Source organism: Ictidomys tridecemlineatus, chromosome 12 (genome assembly GCF_052094955.1).
Source record: "Ictidomys tridecemlineatus isolate mIctTri1 chromosome 12, mIctTri1.hap1, whole genome shotgun sequence".
NCBI classification, from domain to species: Eukaryota; Metazoa; Chordata; class Mammalia; order Rodentia; family Sciuridae; genus Ictidomys; species Ictidomys tridecemlineatus.
This window is the reverse complement of record NC_135488.1, coordinates 90,332,642-90,355,428: the sequence shown is the minus strand read 5'-3', so window position 1 is coordinate 90,355,428 and position 22,787 is coordinate 90,332,642. Positions and strand designations below refer to the sequence as shown.

General features: G+C 39.5%; 1 long non-coding RNA gene and 1 pseudogene across 1 annotated transcript in view; both read left to right on the top strand.

Moving 5' to 3' along the window:
• Positions 1 to 22,787, top strand: part of LOC120884894 (uncharacterized) — a 193,760-nt gene that overhangs the window by 127,035 nt on the left and 43,938 nt on the right. The window contains exon 8 of the long non-coding RNA XR_005727305.2: positions 886 to 962. This is a non-coding gene — a long non-coding RNA (uncharacterized LOC120884894). The remainder of the gene's footprint in view (positions 1 to 885; positions 963 to 22,787) is intronic.
• Positions 16,780 to 22,787, top strand: part of LOC144369495 (sigma intracellular receptor 2 pseudogene) — a 34,166-nt pseudogene continuing 28,158 nt past the window's right edge.

Genomic DNA, 22,787 nt, shown 5'->3' with positions numbered 1-22,787 from the left:
TGTTTGGCTAATATAGCAAAGGGGCCTTTTTGTTTGTTTTTTTGAGGCAGCTTGTTTTATGTAGACTATCTGTAGTCCTCTCTCTTTAGATGAACACCCTTTAGTTCAAAATCAGCATCAAGATTCTATGCTTCTTTATCCAATACTGGGGAAAGGAAACCTGCAATTGGATGAATGTAGCTTGTTTGCTAGAGTGTTTGTCTAGCATGTCTGAGGCTCTGGGTTCTATCCCCAGCATTGCAACGAAACAAAACCAAAAAAGAAATTCCACATTTAGGACCCATGGATGGAAGAGCTTATTTTGTCTAAGTTATATTTGAATGAGGCATGCCTTTTGCAGAGGCAACCTCATTCTGAAGGGATAAGTTGAGTCAGTGTAGAACCAAGGGGAAATAAAACAAATGGACTGATTGGACCTATCTCTGACTTTGACTTTAAGGAGAAAGATAAAGGGGACCCTTAAGCTGTTTGGGTCAGCTCAGTTCTTTTTTTTTTTTCCTGTACTGAGGATTCAACTCAAGGGCACTCAACTACCAAGCCCCATCCCCAGTCCTTTTTTGTATTTTATTTAGAGTCAGGGTCTCACTGAGTTGCTTAGGGCCTCGCTAAGTTGCTGATGCTGGTTTTTAACCCATAATTTCCTGCCTCAACCTCCTGAGCCATTGGGATTACAGGTGTATGCCACCATGCCTGGCTCAACTGCTCTTTAACTTAGCTTAGAAAAGAGACCAGAGAAGTTACCTGGGGAGAAAGTTCTAATCAGGTATAAAATTTACCTAGGACAATATATCTTAGGAAATTATATATTGTCATAAGGGGCTAGATTGCATGCATCAGTAAGGAGACAAGAGGAAGCTAACTTTTTTTTTTTTTTTTTTGGTCTAGAATCTTTTTACTCAAGAGTGTGTTCATTGAACTAACTACCAGGAGAATCTTGGACCCACTGAATTTTAATAAGATCAGTAAGTAGCTCACATGCTCATTGAAGTTTGAGAAGCACTGGTCTGGAAAGCCTTCCTGATAACATTAATCCCCTCTAAAGGCCCTCCCATAAAGATAACCTTGCATCAAAAAAGGCACTCAAGACTTTTTGGGAACATGACCTATAGGTACCTATATACCTCAGCCTTTTTTTTTTCTCTAAGCAGGAGTACTGAACTATTTTCTAAAACACTCTTATTGAGATATAGTTCCCATACAATAAAGTTCTATGGTTTTTAATATACTCACATATATGTATAGCTGCATCACAGCCAATTTTATTACATTTTTATCCTCTGAAGAAATCTCATATCCTTTAGCTATCACCCCATTTTCCCATTCCCCATATCTCCATTTTTAAGTAACATTAAGTTACATCTGTCCCTATTGTGTTCCTAATTCTGTACTTTCATATGAATGGGATCATAGTATGTGGTTCTTAACCATTTCTTGAGTTATGGAAAAAATCAGAAGCCCCAAATGCCTTCCTGGAACACACACACACACACACACACACACACACACACAAGTATTTTCACCCAATTTCATAAAATGCCATGAATCCTCCGAAGCTTGGTCCAGGGAGCTGAGGTTAGGAACTTATGCTCTGTGGCCAGACAAAATGGAGAGTTTGTTAGCAGGTCCTGCTCTGAATTGATCATCCCTGGAAGAAGGAATGGGACTGCAAGTGGATAGGCCACCCAGGGTCATCACCTCCCCAAGGTGGAAAGTGTCTCAAGCAACAAGCAAATGACAGGCACCAAGTGTTTACAGAGCTAAAGAAACTGTTTATAACACATAGTTTGCCAAGAAGGGGGTGATGGTGAACAGATGTGTCATTTGCAATTATTCCTAAAGATGTTAATTATGCAAATGGAATCTCTGATTAGGGTTCTAAAAAAAGAGCCCTATATATTATGGGGTGTTGGATGTGTACAATCAAGCATGCTTGCCGACGATTCCTCCAGGTAATCACTGTTGGTGCCAGACTCATCACCTGGGGCTCTTGTTTTCCGTGTGCCACCTTGGGGTGGGGGAGGGGCTCTGTGGGACACTTTCCTACTGCAGAATGTTAAAGCTGTAAGTGATCTTTGAGATCATGGAGGATGGCTCTGTTCTTGTATAGGTCCAGAAAAATGATGTGATTTGTCACCAGCAGAGCGGGGAGAAGAGCCCATATCTTTTATATTACAGATTCATATTCCCTTGCCTTATTGCATCTATGAAGACATAAGTCAACTATCAATTTTCCAGTGAGCCCACCTTAAATCTAGGTGAAGTTGAGGGCCAAGGGGATGATGTGAATGAAATACCTCCTTAACACAGTCGGGATGCATGTGAGCATGTATGGGGATGGTGGATGTGGGCAGCAGGTCACTGGAATAACATGGGGTTTTATTGTAGACTGTCTTATTCAGTAGAGTAGCTACTGGTCACCTGTGGCTGCCTAAATACAAAGTAGACAAAATTAAAAATTCAATTCCTCAGTTGCAATAGTCACATTTCAAACGCTCAGTAGCTACTTGTGGCTGGGGTTTACCATATTGGAAAATGCAGAACATTTCCACTATTATAGAACGTTCATTTGGATAAGGTTTTTTAGAATTTAGAGCCAGATCTTCTTGAGTATGAAGTCCAATTCCACCATATGGAGTAAAAGCTTGTATGAGCCATATAAGGTTCCTAGACCTCAGTTTCCTCATCTGTAAAATGTATGCAAGCACAGTATTTGCCTCATTGCTTTGCTGTATGGGTTATAAATTTAAGTGAGATAACGTGTATTGAATTCTTAGCAAAGGAAATATCCACCAAACACTAAATAAATGTTATTACCATCATCAAGCATCTTAGTTTCCTGCTTAAAGAATGTGTCTTCTGATTGGAATGATGAAACTTGTTCCCTGGAAAAGTAAGGTATTATTTGTTCAGGACCTTGGAACTCCAAGAAATCTAGCTTTGTTGGGTTATCCTGGAAGGAGGTTGGCTATGTGGAGATGGAGTTAGGGAGAGGTTGGGGAAAGAAGAGATCAGGGTTCTGGGGATTAAGAATAAGGCATAGTAGTGTGAGTTGTGAGACATGAGGAAAGACTGAAAATCATCCGGCTCACAGATCTGTTAAAGCCTGGCCCAACCAATGTGGTGAGTGATGATGACGTTGGGGTCAGTCTGTGCATCTGTTGAGGTCTCCTCATCTCACCCCCATTGTACTAACTACTTGCCTGCTTGTCCACAAGAGGGAGGCAAGGGAAAGGAGAGAAAGGAATCTTAAAAAGTCCAGGTGGCTCTTTGCAGGCAGCTCTGGCCAAAGGTTTCCTGTGAAGGAAGCCCAAGTTCCCAATTAAAATAAGATTGCCTTTCACACAAGTGCCCAGGTCTCAGCTGTGTTTTCCTTGAATCCATTACCTCAGGATCCTTCCCAAAGGCTGTATCCTATTCAGAAAGCTACACTTCACAGCCTCCTGGGGGGACTAGGACAATTTTCACACCTGGCTAAAGGCTGTGCCAATTTCCCCATGACCAAAAAGCCAGGCTCACATGCACAGAACACAGAAGGAGTGGGTGAAGCAGAAAGTGGTGGCTGTCATCCAGGTAATTTAACCATGTGGCCAGCCACTCCACAACATTGATTGTGCTGCCAGGGCTCATAAAGCATTGGGAGAAGATATTAAAAAATAATTCTTTTGCCTTTAGGGAATTTTCGAGTAATTTGGGAGCTAGTGAGCCAAGGGACAAAGGGGCTTAGGGTGGCAGAGGAGAAAGAACACTGCAATAGGAACCTGGAGATGGATTTATTTCCCCGTCTGTCATTAATTAGCAGAGTGACTTGGGGTCAGTTATTGCAGTTCTTTGGGTCTCTTCACTTTTATTCTGGATAAATTTAAGCTGACGGACAAAGTGGTTTTAAAGTTCAAAAATTCTGAGATTCTAATTCAGATGGGGAGATTCGAATAACTCTACCATGGAGTAAGATTCTTCTAGTAAGTTTGTCATGTCAGACTTATCAGCGTATAGCATGTCCAGTTTAATCTGGTTTTAAGGCAAATAATGCATTTTAAAGTGTATGTCCCATGCTATATTAAGGATATACTTCAGGATGGTTTTTCTATGTATCTGAAATTAAAATTTAACTGGGCTTCTGTACTTTATCTGGCAAACCCTGCCTTCCATACAACATGTCTGCCCCACTTTGGAGATGCTGTGGAGGCAATTCTGCCCCTCTCTATCCTCCTTCTGGCCCTTTCTGATAGCAGGGAGATGATTAATACTGTTGGTCAGAATCTGCACCATTCCTTGGCCACATTTGACTGACAGGGATTACTGTGTCTGAGGAAAGACCTGTGGCTTCCACCTTGACATTCACTGCTAGACATGAAGGCCATTTTTCTCTTTTGGGAGACTCCTCCCAGAGCAGAGAGCTCCTCATGGGAAAGAGATAGGAAATTCTCCCTTTGTCTTGCTGCAGACCTCTCCATTCCAATATCTAGTGAATGGAGTTAGCTTTGTGAGCCTGTTCACCATAGTCATGCCCTGGTAGTCCATTCCCAAGGTATAGATTTGGGATGGGAACAGAGGCCCCATTTATCCAAATGTTAAATCTTTTTTTTTTTTTTCCTTTTTCCTTCCAATCCAGTGAACTCTGAATTTGGGGGATTATAGGATGCTTGCTGGCCTAGTAATAAGCTGACTCTTTTGGTTCTCATTGGGCCAAGGGATTTTGGTTTTTCTGTTTGATTTAAAAGAGAGGAGCTTTGAGACTTAGATCACAAGCTTCTTACATCATTGTTGTCTTTACAAATCATAATTATTGGCCCATGTAGAGCTCATCGCACTGATTATAAAAGAGAAAAAGAACGGCATGTGGAGTCATTAGAAAGAAGTAGAGGAAAAAGACCAAATGTAAGTCATCCTGGGACACATCATTCACTTATCAAAATGACCTGGGAATTTTACATTGTGAACAACTGCTTGCTGCATGAAATGAGAAGAGGGGAGCTCTGGTTTTGTTTTCCAGTCCTGGCCTTTTTAGTGACAGCCTTTGATGATGAGATGGTTATCAGAAGAGCCCTGTTGAGATCCTTGGCCAGCAGATGCTGTCACCACAGTTACTGAGATTTTCATAAGCCCTGCCCTTTATCTCTTGCTGTGTGCAGCATGATCACTCCATGCTCCCTGTACTTGGTTATCCTAAACACAGATCCAATTATGTCGCATTGCTACCTAGAAGCTTACTCTTTCCTACTGAAGCAAGTTCAAACTCCTTAGCATGGCATGCAAAGTCTTCCCAGGCTGAGATGACACTCTGTACATTTCAGCTTTTCTTCTGTTCCCACCTCCCAGGTCTTGGGTATTCTAGGTTACACCCAAATAAATGTGTAGGAGACTTCCAAACACCTCCTTCATGTCTCCACAACTTTGCATATGCTGGTCTTTCTGTGAGCTCTTAAAGCCAAGTTGAAGTCCTCTCCTGGCAGAATTACTGTTCCCCTCTCTGCGCTGTCAGACTCCACCATATTGCATTGTGATGATTGGGCCAGGTGAATGTTTTTTCTGTTTCTCCCCACTTCTCTAAGAACACCCTGAGGGCAAACGGCTTGACTCATTCATCTTGGTATCTTCTCTTCACCGTTCTCCGGTAGCACGGTGTCCGGAACAGTAAGGACACTTAAGAAGTGATCCTTGCATGAACAGAAAGTATGGCCCAGGTAATCTGATATTTAAGTCATTTTTAATTACATGGTGGCCTGTGTGAATTGTCAGACAAAATAAATCTTCACTGTGGAAGTGACTGAATTGAAATATTAGTATAGGAACATACTGTGGCCCATAAAATTGAATAGATACTGTAATTTGTGAGGGATATGAAATATGTTTCTCAAGGCACAAATCAAAATAGAGCCACAGCATGAAACACTTGTAATACACCAACATTAGCATTAGTATTAGCAGTCAGTAATCCTTTTTGGGGGCGGGTGGAGAATGCTTATTTTGGCATCAACAATATCTCATCAACATTTGTGTTATGACTTAGGCAAGGGATTTTTTTTTCTTTGTCATCTAGGATTCAATGGCTCCGCAAAATATCTCTGCTGCCAAGTACTTTATAAGAGGTTATAAGACTGATCCCAGGGCTAAAAGGTGTTTATTGGGTACTTTGCCTGAGTGAAATCTAGAGTGACACCTCTTCCAACATCTTATTTCCTTCAATACACATTGGGCATAAATTTAGCTCTCAAAATATAAGGATCGTAGGGAAAACTACAAAGCTAGAAGCATTTGAGAGAAAGTACACTGGATTCAGAGTCCAAATTCTAGTCTCAGTTCTGTTATCCGCTGTGGGTATCCTGGGGAACTCAACTCTAAGAGCCTCAGTTTCCCCATCTTTACATCAAAAATAGGTTGGACTGGATGATCTCTGTAGATATATTTCTGTTCTATCATTTTGATTCTATGTGTTCCTCTGTAGAAACAGATTAAAGTGACTGTGAACTTAACAAAATTTAAGCCTCAGGACTCTTGCTTACACAGCTTCTTTCAAAAGCCCTAAGAGGGGCTCCATCCATGTCTTTTACATGGTCACATTTTTGTAAAGTTTCAAAAGTAAGATAGTTCAACTGAAATTGGTTATGACATTTTTGTTTTTCTTTCTACTTCCTTTTTCCACGCATCACAATTTCCTAGGTGTGAGGTGGTCTGGAAGTGTCTGCAGGCATTTTGTGGATCCAAATAAAGGGAAATTAAAATGGGGACCTGTTGATTTGGGCATGTTGCTATATCTCTGTGTAGTTTAGAGTTACTCCATGTGGAGTTGTAGTGTTGCCAAGCATCCTAGTACAGACATGGCTGCCAGGAATAGAGCCACCACACATTGTGCTGGCTCATTCAGTACTGTGGCATGAAGGTCCAGGGCCACCTTTGGTGTCATGGAATAAGCGTGTTCTATAACACTTGGCATGAGATGCATCTGAGGAATCAAAAAGAAACAAGACTCAAAATGTATAGAACCAGAAGCCAGTCTGTGGAAAATTCTCCATCATCAGACATATAAAATGATAAATGGATGATTCACAATAATGCCTAAACAAAATGGAAATGTTCTGTCAGAAATATACTGAATAATGTGGCATATACACTTAAGTACACAGTTCTTAATTGTTTTGATTTCAATTGCTCAAAATAGAATCTATCAGAATTCTTGAGTTTGAAGGGACAAAAAACTTTAATAGTATTCAAACAGTAAGTCTGTGTGTGATGTTGCAGGTTTTACGCATCTCAAAATAAGTCTCAGTATATCAGAGATGCAATTCATTAGTCCTGTGGAATCATGGCTCGTAGAGACAGAAGTCCTATATTCATCAGTGAGGAAAACATATACTATAAGAGTAATTTACATGATTATGTAGCTCAATATATTATAGTCACATTTAGAATGTGTTTGACTTGCTCCGGTGTGTTCCTTAATTTCAGATTAATTTTGTATCTATTTTCAGAATGGTTGATCATACTGAAATTCAAAAGGGAGGAAATATCCTATTGGAAACTGAAGACCTAACCTAAAGGGAAGACCAATGGAAATTTCAAAATGTTGAAAACTCTTTTTTTTTTCACAACAGAAGCTAAAGATTCTGATAGTCAAAATCATAAGGACAGGAAACAGAATCATAATAGCAAAGAAAATACAGATAAAGCTGGTGGCACACACCTGTAATCCTGTAATCCCTGTGGCCTGGGAGCCTGAGGCAGGAGGATCTCAAGTTCAAAACTAGGCTCAGCAATTTAATGAAGACCTGTCTCAAAAAAAAAAAAAAAAAAAAAGGGGGGGTTTGGAGTTTGGTAGATCAGTGGTTAAGTGCCCCTGAGTACAATCCCTGGTACAAAAAAATTTAAAAAGATGAAATGACTGCAGAGAGGTAAAGAAATTTATGTAATTGGAACCCCCTGGGACAAAGCCTGAAAGAGCAGAGGAAGGTGAAGGTAATGTGTGTACAGGACATGGATTACACCTGGCTAAGGCATGCCTTTGGCTCAAAGGGCACATAAAACTAGCTACTGTACAAGAAGCCCCAAATGCCATCGCTCTTATGGTTCCTTTGAAAGAAACTGGATAGAGCTTATCCCAAGTTAGAAAAAACTCAAAAAATTGTATACATTATAATGAGTTGGAAGTTGAAAAAAACTTTTCTAAATAATCAATAATAAAAAAGAATTTATAGCCAACTGAGTTATCTTTCTCACCTGTTTATAGAAATATCATAGAAAAAAATTTTCATAGGAGAAAACAGCTAAATGCTTAGAAAAACATAAAAATGCTTTAGGAAATTTACTAGTAAGTATGTTTTTCTGGATTTCGTGATGTGTATGGTATTTTTCAGCTTTTAAAATATTTATTACATTACTTTGTTTTAAATAAGTATTCAATTTGTGCTCAGTTTAAAAAAATTTTTTTAATTGTAGGTAAAATAAAAATACAATATCTATATTTTATTTTTTTAATTTATGTATGACAGCAGAATGCATTACAATTCTTATTACACATATAGAGCACAATTTTTCATATCTCTGGTTGTGTACACAGTATATTCACACAATTCATGTCTTCATGCCTGTAGTTTGGATAATAATGATTATTACATTCCACTATCATTAATAACCCCATGCCCCCTCCCTTCCCTCCAACCTCTTATTTATTTTATTTTTATGTGGTGTTGAGGATTGAACCCAGTGCCTCATGCATGCAAGGCAAATGCCCTACCACTGAGCTACAGCCCCAGCCCTCAGGTTTTTAAAAATTTTTTTACATTGTTCTTTTTTGGTAAAAATGGGCTCTCCAAATTATATAAACTTTAGGTATGGCAAAACCTGGCTTTGTCGCTGCTCCTCTATTGCAGCATCTTTATAGAGGATTGTTTCTCAGAGTTTCATGTGCTTTTGAACCCTCAGGGGATGTTGTTAGAATGTAGCTTCTGAAATTCTGCATTTTAAACAAACTCCCAGGTAGTACTAATCCTGGCAGTCTAGGGACCACATGACAAGAATCAAGATCTAAAACAATAGTTCTTATCTGGTTGTGCACTGGAATCACTTCTTGTGCCTTTAGAAAACACAGAAGCCCAGGCACCACCCTTATAGAACTGTACTCAGAAAGTCTTGAATGGGGCCCTATAGTTATTTCTTTGTTTTGCTTTTTTTGTTTGTTTGTGTGTTTTAATGCCACAGGTAGGGAAGGAGACTCTTTCATATATTGTTGTGAGAGTACAAACTCATGCCGCCATTTTGGAGGTTGATTTGGCAATATCTTCCTAGAAGAAATAGGAAAGAAGCCAACTGGCAAATCAGCCTGGCAAAAGAAGTTTATAGGCTTCTACCCTGGGTCATAGAGGAAGGTATAGGAGGATGGTCTTTGGCTGAGAGACAATGGATATATAACTGGCACAATGTATATTCTCTCTGATCCATAAGCTCAATGTTGAGGAATTTTTCCTTGTAATATTACATGTGTTAAGATTACATGAAAGATTGTTGGATTCCATGTTATTTATAGTAAGGGAAAACTGGCAGCAACCTCCATGCTCGTCAATTGATTATACAAATTATAGAACACTTTTTCAATGGAATAACAACAGCTAATCTTAATTAAGCAATTACTATGTGCTAGACAGAGTTCTACATTATTTATAAGTATTAACTAAACTAGTCTTCACAACAAACTTATTTCCATTTTACAGACAATATAATTTATATATATATTGACGTGGGAAGATGTCTAAGGGTATAATGAGAAAACAGCAAGTAGTGGAACACTATGTAAAGAGTATTGTGCATTACCACAAAAATATACTAATAGAAAAATATACTAATATATAGAGTGATATATTTAATTCTGATGTATAGTCCTTTGTAGATAACAGTTGACCTACAGTAGATATGAAGGAACATTCGGTTATATCCAGGAAGCTGTTTCATGCGATTTTGTTAACTGGCAATACTTTCAGGAGAAGACAAAATAGAAATGGTTAGATGAATTGGTGTTCTATAGTGTTTTCCCGATAAATGTTCAAAAAGAGTAGTAGTCATTCTGAGGGCTACCTAACTTTAAGGATTATGGGAAAAACTGACCCATCGATGTTCCTGGGTCTCATTTTACTCAGGACTCACACTAGGGAGAATAGTCCAGAGTGACTGGTTCAGGATGTCAGCTCATCCAACTGCTTTGCATTACACTGTTTTCACTATAGTGGCTCCAAACTTTTAGTCCATAGCAAGAGTTTTTTTGTTTTAAATGTGTGTGTGTGTGTGTGTGTGTGTGTGTGTGTGTGTATTCCCCCAGCATTTTGTTATGGGATTTCAAATATACAAAAAAGATTTTTAAAAATCACAAAGAACCCTCAATATCCATCATCTAGATTCTCTGCTTAACATTTCATGATACTTGCTTCCTTCCATATCTATTTCTCTCTCAAGCACACATTTATCCACCTTATTTGTAAGATGCATTTCAAAATAGGTCGCTGACATTGACACACTTTACCCTGAATACTTCAGTATGTCTAGCAATATTCACAGTTGATATTTGTTTGTTGTTCTTTTTCTTTCCTTTTGAGGTAATTTTTTTTACACACATGAAAATGTGCCAATCGTCAATGAACCATTTGATGAGTTTTGACTAGTGCTGTTATCTGTGCAACTCAAACTTCTATTAAGAGAGGACGTGATCATACCTAAGAGTACCCTCAGGTCCTTTCCCTGGGGCTCTTTCCCACTTCCCTATCCATCCCTCCTGGCAACTACTGCTGTGATATTTCCTCTCATCAGAGACACCTGTTCTAGAACTTCACATAAATGGAACGATTCAATGATTCAACATATCTTTTATGGGAGGGATACTGGGGATTGAACTCAGGGGCACTCGATTACTGAGCCTTATTTTGTATTTGATTTAGAGACAACTCTCACTGAGTTGCTTAGCCCCTTGCTTTGGCTGACTTTGAACTCTGATCCTCCTGCCTCAGTCTCCCAAGCCACTGGAATTACAGGCATGTGCCACCGCACCTGGCCAGTATGTCATTTTATAGGCTTCTTTTCCTCAGCATTTTTTTTGTGATCCAGCTGTCACCATTTGTATGAGTATTTTGTTCCTTCTTATTCTTCAGTAGTATTGCATGGTGTAAATATCCTTTTGATGGATAACCCATTTCTGGTTTTGGTTGTAATGAATAAAACTTCTCTGAAAATTCTTGTGCAAGTTGTTGTGAGCATACATTTTCATTTCTCTTGGGAAAATTACCTAGAAACGGAATTGCTGGGTCGCAGGAATGTTTAGTTTTGTAAGAAACTGATAGATTTTTTTCCCCCAAAGTGGTTGTAACATTGTACACTCCACTAACAGTGTGTGAGAGTTCCAGTTCCTCCATATCCTAATATTGATGTTGTAGTGTTTTTAATTTAGTCATTTTTGTGGGTACGTCATGGAACCTCACTATAGTTTTAGTTTGCACTTCCTTCAGTGTGTGTATGCATGTATATATGTGTGCATATGCATTACATATAATAGACTTTCTTTTATTGAATTTCTGATCATTTCAAGATTTTTGGAATAATACCAAGAATTCCCATATCCCTTCACCAGATTTTCTAATTGTTAATATTTTATTGCATTTTTCTCTATCATTCATTTTCTCTCTAATAGACCTATTATTTGTCTTTTTTTCTGAAACTTTTTGAGAGCGAGCTAAAAATGTGATATGATTCCACTCCCACATAATCTAGTAGGTCCCCCAAACAGGGACACTTAATTGGTATAATACTGTCCAGTCATAGACCTCATTCAAAATTTGCCAACAATCCTCCAAATTCCTCTCTCCTTTGTGTTCCAGAACACTGTCCAAGAACATATGTTGCATTTAGTTGCTGCATCTCTTCGGACTTCTTCATACTGCTGCAGCTCCACTGTCTATCCCTGTCTTTCATGTACTTGACAGTTGTAAAATTCTGTTGGATGACCTCCAACCCAGGCTTGTCTGATGCTTTCTCCTGACCATCCTGAGACTGCGCCTTCTTGGCAGTAATCCTACTGTTATGCCGCTTTGCTCTTCTCAGAGCCTCACGTGGAGACAACTGTTGTCACCTTGTCAGGTATCTCTGCCTTAAATTCAATGTTTTTTCTCTTGCAACTGATTAGTTTTGTGGGGACATATTCTGAGATTCATCAAGATCCTTTCCCTTATCAAATTTCCAAACTACTGGCTTCAGCATCCACTAAGGGAATTAACTACTTTTATACTGGTTGCCAAATGATAGTATCTATTTCTATCACGTCTTCTATTTTTAATAGTGGACATTCTCTTATAAGAAAGAGCTTTTGTTATCTCTCAATTATTTATTCATTTACTTACATCAGTATGGATCTTCAGGTTCTAATCTTAGGTAAAAGGTATAACCCACAACTATCCTTTCTCATGCTTAAATTATTCCAAATTTGTCCCTTTCAAGCTGACTTTGTCCTTGTGATGTATCCTCATTTTCATGGAACATTTTCTTATTTTCTGGCACAGGATGTTTCAAATTCAACTTGTACATTACCTTTTGCAGCCTGGAACCAGTCATTTTTCTAAGGTTTTTTTGGTTCCTTTTAGTAAAGGATAATATTTAGAAACCAAGACCTGCATACCTAGTATACTAATTGCTACTTAGGAGGGTCACTGTTTTCAGGTCTACACAGTGGACAGAGTTAGGAAATATACACATTTTTCATGTATATCTATCTCTCTGTGTGTGTGTGTATACACACACAAATATTACACATAGAAACATCTATAACTATTTCTGTGTATGCATACATGCATATACATGTAATAAAAGCATAATTGCCACACCAGTATTATCTTCAGTATATTTACTTATTTGCTCAGTCTCCCAACCACACCACTCACTGTCTCTTCCTTTTACCTCCACATAACACTTCCTTCCTGATGAGCACTGCTCCTTGCTTTGCATCCTTGGTCTCTGGCAGCCTCTGCAGGGCTTCCTAAACCCCTCACCTCCTTGTGATTTCAGCTGCGTCTTGACTTCTCCCTCTGGGAAAGGAAGTGAAGGGACCATGTAGCAGGTTTCAGGGCTAAAATCCCAAACTGAACAAAACCAACCCTCCATTCCATTTGTAGGAGTTCCATTTCCTAGCTCCTATTCTTGACTCTACAAAGAAAAACACTCTTAAAAAAATATTAGGGGCGGGGGCGGGGGGACTGAGTGTAGTGAGTAACAATTTCATTTAAGATTCCAAGTAAAAAGGCTTTTTATAAGAAAAGGCAATCAGAATATAACCCATTCCTGCTGTGGAATCAGCTCAAACCCCATCGTGATTTTGCCCAGCAGGGGCTAAGGCGATTCTGCAGCAAGTGAACATGCTTTTGGCCTGCCAAAAGCTGTGGATCAATAATGAGTTTTAGCAGAGGCCTTCATCAGCAAAAGTGTTTGGTGTCCTTCTGTGAGCACAGGGGGTGAGGATCTCCACCACTAGCCCTGGTCTTCTGGCCTTGGTGCTCATGAGGTCTCAGCTGACAGACCTACAGGCACCAATGTCAGGTTTCCCCCCACTGACTTGAGCTTCATATGGACTTTCTCATCAGAGCCTTTGCCCATCACCTTGGGAGAGAAACACTATAATAGTTAGTTTCATGCTTCTTAAATCAGGGAAATAATCTGGCTTTTGCAAACAATCTGATGGCCCTGTCTGGACACTGTGGGTGGTAGGCCCACCTCCAGGGCACCAGACATAATTCAGGCATCGGCTCTTTCATTACTAGCTTGGCCTTCACTCCCCAGAGAGCACAGACTCTTGGATTAGTATAGCTCTGACTGAACAGAGCTGGGGCACCCTTAGGGTCTGCCTTTGTTTCTGGCCACACTCCCCATTCACTGAGGAACCCACTTAATCATCTCTGAAAGCAACTTCATTTGCAGGCTTAAGGAAGTTTGTGACCTGTGATAAATTTACCAAGTTTGTTTCAATGCATATACTATGTTTGTTAGCATATAAAGAGGCCTGTGTGGTAAAAGACTTTCAAGACCGCATCTGGGCTTCATAGACAGGACTGTTATAATTGATTACTGATGTCTGCCATGAATATTAAAAGGAGGAATAGGTAAATATACAACATATTCACCCGTTTCTGTCCTAGGACTTAAACCCATGTCCTAATTGAAGATAGGGAAGACAGTTTTGCCTGAAGTAGTGAGTGACTGATTATTTTAATTTTAAGGCTATTTGAGTGGTTGCATTTTATGTCTGATTCATATTATTAATATTTGCATACATGTGTGTTCCCTGTCTAATGATAAAAAAGAGAGAAAAACAGATTTTTGTTGAGCACCTGGTAATTGCCAATTATTCTTTTAGGAGATTTACAAAATATATCTCATCTAATATTTGAAACAAACCTATAAAATCAAAACATTTTTCCTCTTTTTAATGATAAAGAAATCAAGACCCAGAGAAAAAAATATTTGTCTAAACTCTAATAGAAAATTTCAAATCCTTACTATTAAGCATCTCTGGATTTCACCTAATTTCCAAATCTGATCCCAACTTGTCATTCCCTTCCTTGACTTTGTTCTCTAGCTTGAACAGTAAGTAGCATTCAGTCTTAGCATTTGATTTCAGGGGGGTGAAATGCAAGGAAGGGGTGCTTTCTAAAGCTACTGCCTTTTATCCCATGGACTTTGAGCAAATCAGGTAGAGAATGTTTCTAGAGTCAGAAGTCCTGACTAGTGACCATGCCTCTGAAGGGTTTCTATGTTGGAATTAGAACAGAGAAGTTGTAGCCTGGCTTTCTGACACTGTGAGTTGTGGGCACCTGTGTTCCTGATTTGGTCATTGTGATATCACACTAACTTTAGCACTTGTGGTCAGAATCATGAGCATTTATGAGATAATTGAACAAATGATCAGAACCTTAGAGTAGCAATGGACCCCTGGCTCACTCTAGTTCCAATACCTGGCTAAGGTAAAAATACCCTCTCTAGTGCTAATGTCAGAAATGAATTTAGACTGTTTAAAAGCTTCCCTGGAATGGAGATGCATGATCTCTTGCATTAATTGACACATTGTTTGGGCAGACCTAACAGCTCAGAATCTCCTTAAAAATTAAACTTACATATTGTTCTCTATATTTTTCAACTTCCTCAGCTGATTGATTTTCCTCAATCTTATCAAAGACTGATTTCTAGGAAGCTGATCCATCAATCAAGTAGTTTATGCAAATTAGAGCAGACTAAGCCAGGTTAGTTCCAGGCAAAATTATTAATAAGGTCTCTAGTGGAGTTTATTTTCAGTATCCTTAATTATATTGCCTTCCTTTGGAGACAGGTGCTTCTCACCCCCTCTACTTCAACTTTTCTTCCTTGATCAGAATTCCTACTGTCAGAAAAAGTTTGGAAACACAGTCACCATCAGGTATAGTTAACCCCTCCTGAGAGCATTTATATTTTATTGAGGATAAAGCCTTGAAAGGTTTGGCATACAGAAATGAATTAAAAATAAATCTTGGTATCAGGCACTTTGGGGGAGGATGGAGATAAGGTAATAGCTTTCCAGTTCTTCTGACACTGCCTTGTGTAGGGATACTTGGTACACCAACATGAGCCTGCTGCTAGCTTCCCATCTGGCTCTGCCTCCTCTGAGCTGCTTCCCTTGAACTGTGGTCTCACGGAAAGCTGTTGGAGTGAACCAAAGGGAAGTTAGAGATCTGGGTTATTTCAGGTTTAAGTGCAATAGAAAGTGGCCAATAGACATCTTGTTAAGTCTTAAGCCAGGGGTAGAAAGACACTCATGTGAAAGCAAAAAAAAAAAAAAAATATATATATATATATATATATATATATATTGATTTCATAGAAGAAAATAGTCACTAGAAGAGAGGAGTTTGCCTAGTACAAAGAAATGATAAATATTTAAGGATGAGGAAATTCTAATTACCCTGATTTGATTATTATACATTGTATACATGTATTGAATTATTATACCAAACCTCATAAATATGAATAATAAAAAATTAAAATAGATAAGAAGAAAAAGAAAGAAAGGAAGGAAGGAAGGAGAAAAGGAAGGGAGGGGCCTGTTTGCTCAAATCAAAGCCTGGGAGGATTCAAATGGCCAGCCTGGGTTTGTCTGTTGATCTGTGTTAATTTTGTTCTCAAGATGATACCTCCAACAGAGACGTCTTCACTGGCACATTCCCGCTCCCAGAACAGGAGTCAGCCATCAATTTGGAAGGAAGTTTTCCTCGGCACAAACAGCTGTGTCTCTTGATGCAGGGCATAGACATTCTTCAAAGGTTTTCTGTTCAAAACAGACAAGGTCCCAGCCCACTTTCCTCTCGGAGAAATGGAAATATCACAGCCTGCAGTAGTCGAGGGCACCGTGGAAACTAAACTCCTTAGCCCTGAGGTGCAGGCATGTGTTTTATTTATTATTTACCAAGAAACCTGTCCAAATACTGTATTTTAGGAATGGGTAGGCAACGCTGATGGAAACCCCAGCACAGGAGGCATGAAAGGGCCTTTGAAACCAGGATAGGCTTTCATTAATGCCTACCTGGGCTCCATGGGCAAGTCGTTTGCATACTCGCCCTCTCTCCTCATTGTGGATCAGTCTTTTTTTTTTTTTTTTAACTGGATGTAGACTCTGGGAAGCAGCAAAACTGGGAGATTTCAAATGAGCTTTTCAGTCCAGATGTGTCCATAATAGAAACCACTGGGCAGTGGGGGCATAATTAACTATCTCTCCTTCACCGAGACCGCAGAATGGCACTAATTCTGCCAACTGGGCCTGATGTGAATTGGCTGGAACGCCTGAGTCGATTTCCAGCTGCTGCTCGTAGAGCTCCGGCTTCCAGCAGGATTTGCATTCCAAATAAAATGAGGCCTGAAATAGATGCGTGATACATGTTCAAAGCTATTTTTAATCAATGATCACTTGGTTAGCTGTGAAAGATTATCAGCAGGTCACAATCCATTTTGGATTTTGCTGTGTCCTGCAGAACTGATCTAAACATAAGTGACCTCAGCTTCCCCTGCGACTGCAGGGCTTTCTGGACTCTTTGGATGAAGGGTGGAGGGGAGTCGAATGAACGGTGGCAGCACAGATGTGCCACAGTGACAAGTATCAGAGCTGGAGGAGCATTTGCTTGGCCCACGGTCGTGTTTAAGTCTGTCCTGGTCCCCAGGGGAGAACTCTGTGGAACAGTCAAAAAATCTGATGATTCTACACGTTAAACAGCATCCTCAAACTCACCAGTTACAATCCAGCAAGCCAATCTCTTAATTCATGGAAGAACTCAGAGAGAAATTTTTATTCTTTATTGCAAATTCCCATCTAGCAGAGGGAACTGCATATTTCTTCATACATAGTATCTTCTTGGAAGCTCAAGATTTCCGTGGAGATGGCTGCCAATATCATGCACTAGCTTTTATTTTTTAAAAAACAATAGGACTTTATAATTGTTTAGCAGGCTTACTATTTGCAAGCAAATCTATAATCTCATTTGCAAAAGACACTCCTGTAGTATGAATGATAAAATACTTACAGTTGCATATTAAGCTTGTTTAACAGAATATGTTATTTCCTCCCCCTTTCCTCCAGTCTCTTTTTCTATGTTCTGCTTTTTGATCCAGCTCTTTGGACTTTTTTTTTTTTTTTTTTGCATACATGTTGACCATGGTATTTCAGATGCATTCCAGTCTTGATCTCTAGGACCATAGTGTTAGTATTGTACTTTTTTACCTTCCAAAACAAACAAACAAATCCCCACATTACTGTTGTCTTTTACCCACAATATTTAATTTGCCCTCATTTTCATCTTTCTCTAGTATTATAGTTTCCAAAAGCTTTTTGTTACTGTTTATTTAGAGTTTACATACAGCCTGTTTTTTGTTTTTTTTTTCCTAAATAGTTCTTTTAGGCTGGGTGTGGTGGTACATGCCTATAATCCCAGTAGTTTGGGAGGCTGAAGCAGGAGGATCGCATGTTCAAAGCCAGCCTCAGCAAAAGTGAGGCACTGAGCAATTCAGCGAGACCCTGCCTCTAAATAAAATACAAAATAGGGCTGGGGATGGGGCTTAGTGTAAAGAAAATAAAAGGAAACACAGAGACAAGATGCAGAGGGAGGAATGGGAGAGAAAGAGTGTCTCCCCCCCACCCCCATGCAACTGCATTTATTTATATCAAAAGTTACATAGCTTGTTAGTACCATGCCATTATTATTATATAGTATTCCTTTAATCCCAGGTGCTACTTAATTGAGATCAAAGTCTGGGCTGATTAAGACAGCCCCCTTTTCTCTAAGGACATTACTGTAGTAACTAGAATCTGCACCTGTATATTTATCTTACTAGCTTCAAGGAGAAACTGCTGGGCATTCCAAGTATGGGAAACAGAGTTCTTGTTACCTGGTCAGGAGTTTGCTCACCAGAGGAACCTGTACATTTACACAGTCAGAATATCTACAAATTCCTATATTCCCAGAAGCTGTGTGTTTGAGATGAAGGTTGAAACTGATAAGGCTCCAACACAGAGTTTCCTTGGGAAGAACATTACTAGCCAGGCATCCTGTATCTTTGCACAGGAGTTTCCCAGCAGCCAGGCATTCCCCACAGAAACTTCCCAGACATCAAGCATGCCACAATCACGAAGTTTTTCAGAGACCTCAATCTCAAACACAGAACTCCTACAGCTCAGTGGTTGAGTGCCCCTAAGTTCAATCCCTGGTAGCCCCTCCCCCCCCACACACACAAAATTTTCTTTTAGGTGTATTTCTTTTCTACTCTTTAGTTTTATGAGGTTTCTATATTCTGGCAAGAATACTTGATGGTCATGTACATAAAGGAAGGCAGTGAGCCCAGATATGCTAGTTGTCAGATATGCTAAAAAACCAAACAACAACAACAACAAACAGAGGTAGGGTTGTGTAGTTGCCTAGTACTGTCTCATTTTTAACAATGAAAATTCTGCATCTTGGGAAACTCCTCATTCTGGGAATGTGTGGCTTCCATAGGAAGGGAGAAAATAGAACTAGCTAAGAAAGCAGAGATGTGATGCCCCACTTCCTGGTCACACCTGAAGGGATTAGAGAGCATCACCAACTCCTGATGTATGAGGGGCTGGTTTGTCAGTAACTTTGACTTTTCGTAACCTTCCTTCTCCTTTTATCTTCTCATGCTTTAACCCCAACACCTCAAAATTCTGCCCCAGCATTTTGTCCATAGCAACCAGGACAGAAATTCAGGATGTAAACAAAGAAGAGTTGAAGCAAGTAAATTTCAATTCAGGGTACAGGGATGGAGACTGGGGAGAGGCAGGTAGAGCACACACACTGAACACATAAAGCCCCAGATCTATGTTTATTTACTTAATAATTTATTAAATGGCACTTTCCATGTTTTCACAAAAAAAAATTGAAGAGCTTAAAAATATCTTCAGTGATAAACCCCTATCAGTCTCTGTTTTAAATAGACACAGGTTCCTTTCAATTATTTCTTTAGATATGTTTTACTGGTTTTTCCTTCTGAGGTCACCAACCATTTTTCTCCATCCTACCATTGTATTCTAGAATTGTTTTCTGCTTAAAAAAATAAAGCAGATTTCACATTTCTAGTCAGTCTTTAAATATGTACAGTTAAAATGTGGTGTTTGCTTTTCGTTATTGCTATTTTCTGCCTTATCAATGCCAAAGCATTTGACTAAAATAAATTTATATATATATATATATATATATATATATATATATATTTTTTTTTTTTTTTTTACAGTGCTGGTGATTGAACCCAGGTCTTCACGCATGGCAAATCCTCTACACCCCCAAGCACCTGGAATCATTTCTTCATTTCTCTTGTCTCACTTGCTTATTCTTACATTCATTTGGATTTATTGTACTGTTAGCCTTTTGTTCTGCGTTTTTCCTGATTGTCTATGTGATAGCCAGTCTTCTGAATGGTACCAGTAATCCCTTTCTCCTGGTATTCATGTCTTCGTGTACAAAGGATGGTGTGCATGATTTGTGAGACTTGGTCATAAAAGACATTGTGGCTTTTGTTTTGCTTTTTCTTGGATCATTTGCTCTGAGGAAGGTCAGTCACCATGTCATGAGAACTGAAGGCATCCGTGGAGAGGCTGACATGAGAGGATATGAGACCTCTTGCTAATAGTCAATATTATCTGAGTGTGCCACTTTGGTAGCAGAACCTCGAATCCCAGTGGAGACTTCAGGTGACTGCAGCCCTTCACCACAGCCTCCTGAAGTGGGGCCAACTAATGAAGATGCTCCTAAGATTTCTCACGCATAGAAACTGTGTGAGACAGTAAACGTTTATTACGTTATTAAGTCACATAGAAATAGATAACAAATGCAATACAGTTCATAGAACTTGGGATTTCTTTACAGAACAGGGACTTTACTCCATATTCCTAGGATGAATTTGCAATTAATGGAAAATATACTGAACACCAGAAAAACACAATCAACTTTACCATTAGTTTTCTAATGACAACTTCCAAAGCCTTCCCAAATTTACTTTCTCTCCTTGTTTCCTTTATTTCCCATTTTTTCTGCCTCTTATCCCCTCCACAGCATATAAAATAAAATTTTATCATCACTCTACACACTTACATCTGTAATAATATCATACTTTACTTGTGTTTTCAGTTTAATATCTTTGTATTTGTTCTGCTGATTTTAACGTAGTTTATTTCTTCTACTATTATGGTAATGTATGCTTATTGCTGACATTTGGATAATGCAAATTGTTTTAAAGTAGTAGAAAGAAAATTAATCTCCCATGTTCCCTCTGCCTAGTGATGGTTAGTTCTATCGTTTAAGAAAATAATGATTCAACATTTATAACATAAGTCTGTAAGTCTGTGACTATAATCAAAACAAGGTAAAATACCTGTTCTCAAGCAGTTAATAGGAATACAGACAAGTAAGCAGCAAACGAAAATACAGTGTGATCAGTAGAAGGCTATAGTGAGGGAAAGGTTTTTTCAGAGCATACAGAGGGTTCAGTTTGGGAGTGGTCTTTGGTCTCACCTTCACAGAGGAAACAATAACATTATTAGGGACCGCTTCCTCTCCCCATACCAATCTGTAGGTCTATCTGCCAAACTTCTTCCTTCCGTCCCATTGCAGTGGAAGAAGTATGCCCATACCTCAGAAGAACTTCACATCTTTGATGGAGACATGTCTGATGGGCTGTTCAGAACATTATATAAACATGTTATTGAGTATCTTATCTTACAAGAATCCTTCCTTGACTCCACATCCTCTTCTGGCCAGTGCTTCCTTTGTCTCCTTTACTTCACAGTGAGCTGTAGGAAAAAGTTGTCTTCACTGGCTTTTTAAATTCTCTTTCCTCTGATTTTTTTTTCTCTTCCGTTAATTTTACCATTTCACGGAGGCTCTTCTTATCAAGGTCACTGGTGAAAGACAAGGGTCAGTTTTTCCAATATTGAGGCCATGCTAGTGATTTTCTGGGAAAGGAGTTGGCTTCCTGCAGAGATCTGTCAAAACCCACCATGGCCAATGGCTGAAGTGATCAACCACAGAATTGGACTTCAGCCTCCTTATTGTGCTAGGGGAGGGCTGCTTTCCCCTTAAATAACAGATGTGGAACTGGAAGAATAGGGCTGGAGCCAAGTTTGGACAAAGCATACAACTTTTGCATACCTGATTGTGCCACGTGAAAGCCCTCCTGCTCCGTGATCGTGGTCTCTGGAATCTGACGTCCAGCCTGCTGGATCTCTGTGCATTCCAACAGCACGTCCCCACCTCCTCTGCTGATTTTATGTGTTTGCTTCCCCCTATGAAAGTTGCTCCAGCAGGCCTGGAATACATGCTGCCTTTTGCCTTTGTTAGCATGGCAACCAATAAACCCCATGTTGCCACACCGAATGGCCATTTCTTTGTCCTGGTGTCACCCAGTCCTTAAGCAGCATTTAACACAGTTGTCTTCCTCTTTGTGGAAATTCTACTTTTTCTTTTGGCTTCTGACACCAATCTCTACCAGTTCTCCTCCTATCCTACCAAAGGCTTCTTCTGAGTCTTCAATTACTGTTCCCTCATTCTCCATAAGACCTCTAAGGTGTTAGGGGTCACTGTTCAGACTTCTGCTCTCTGATTGTACTTGCTCTTAGGAAATCTCATCCTCATAACAATCTTTTAAATATCTAATTCCCATCACTTTTTTTTTTCCCTTCTGAAACCCTCCAGTTTTCATTCCGTGCCTCTTGTCCATCTTTCCAGTTGAATTTCATAGCACCGGTCTCCCTTGCATTTTAGCCTCCAGCTACAGATGCTGGTTTGGTGTCCTCAGACCTGCCAGACTGGCCTTTGGGCCTATGTGTCTGTTTTCCCCTCTGCCCAGAGCTGTTCTTTGTATGGATGCCTTGTTCTCATCATCCAGACCTTAGCTTAAAAGTGTTTCCTTAGAAAGGTCTTCAAGACCACGTAGTAAATGAAGTACTTTCCCTACACTCACTCCTGCCCTCTGAAACTCCATCACTGTGTATCCACTTATCCAGATGTATTTTCGTCTTTGTTCACTCATATCACCCTCAAAAAATGTCTGGCTTGGAAGGCAGTCTAGCACAGTAGGGGAAGCCTTAGCTAGGAAGCCAAACCAGCTCTTCCACTTAACTCTGTAGCCTTATGCATGGTTTTGATTTCTCTGTGTTTGGTTTTCTCAACTGTAAACTGAGGATGATTGGCTGTCTTGAGAATTAAGTCGGCTATTTCATAAAGAGTACTAAGAATGTGCCT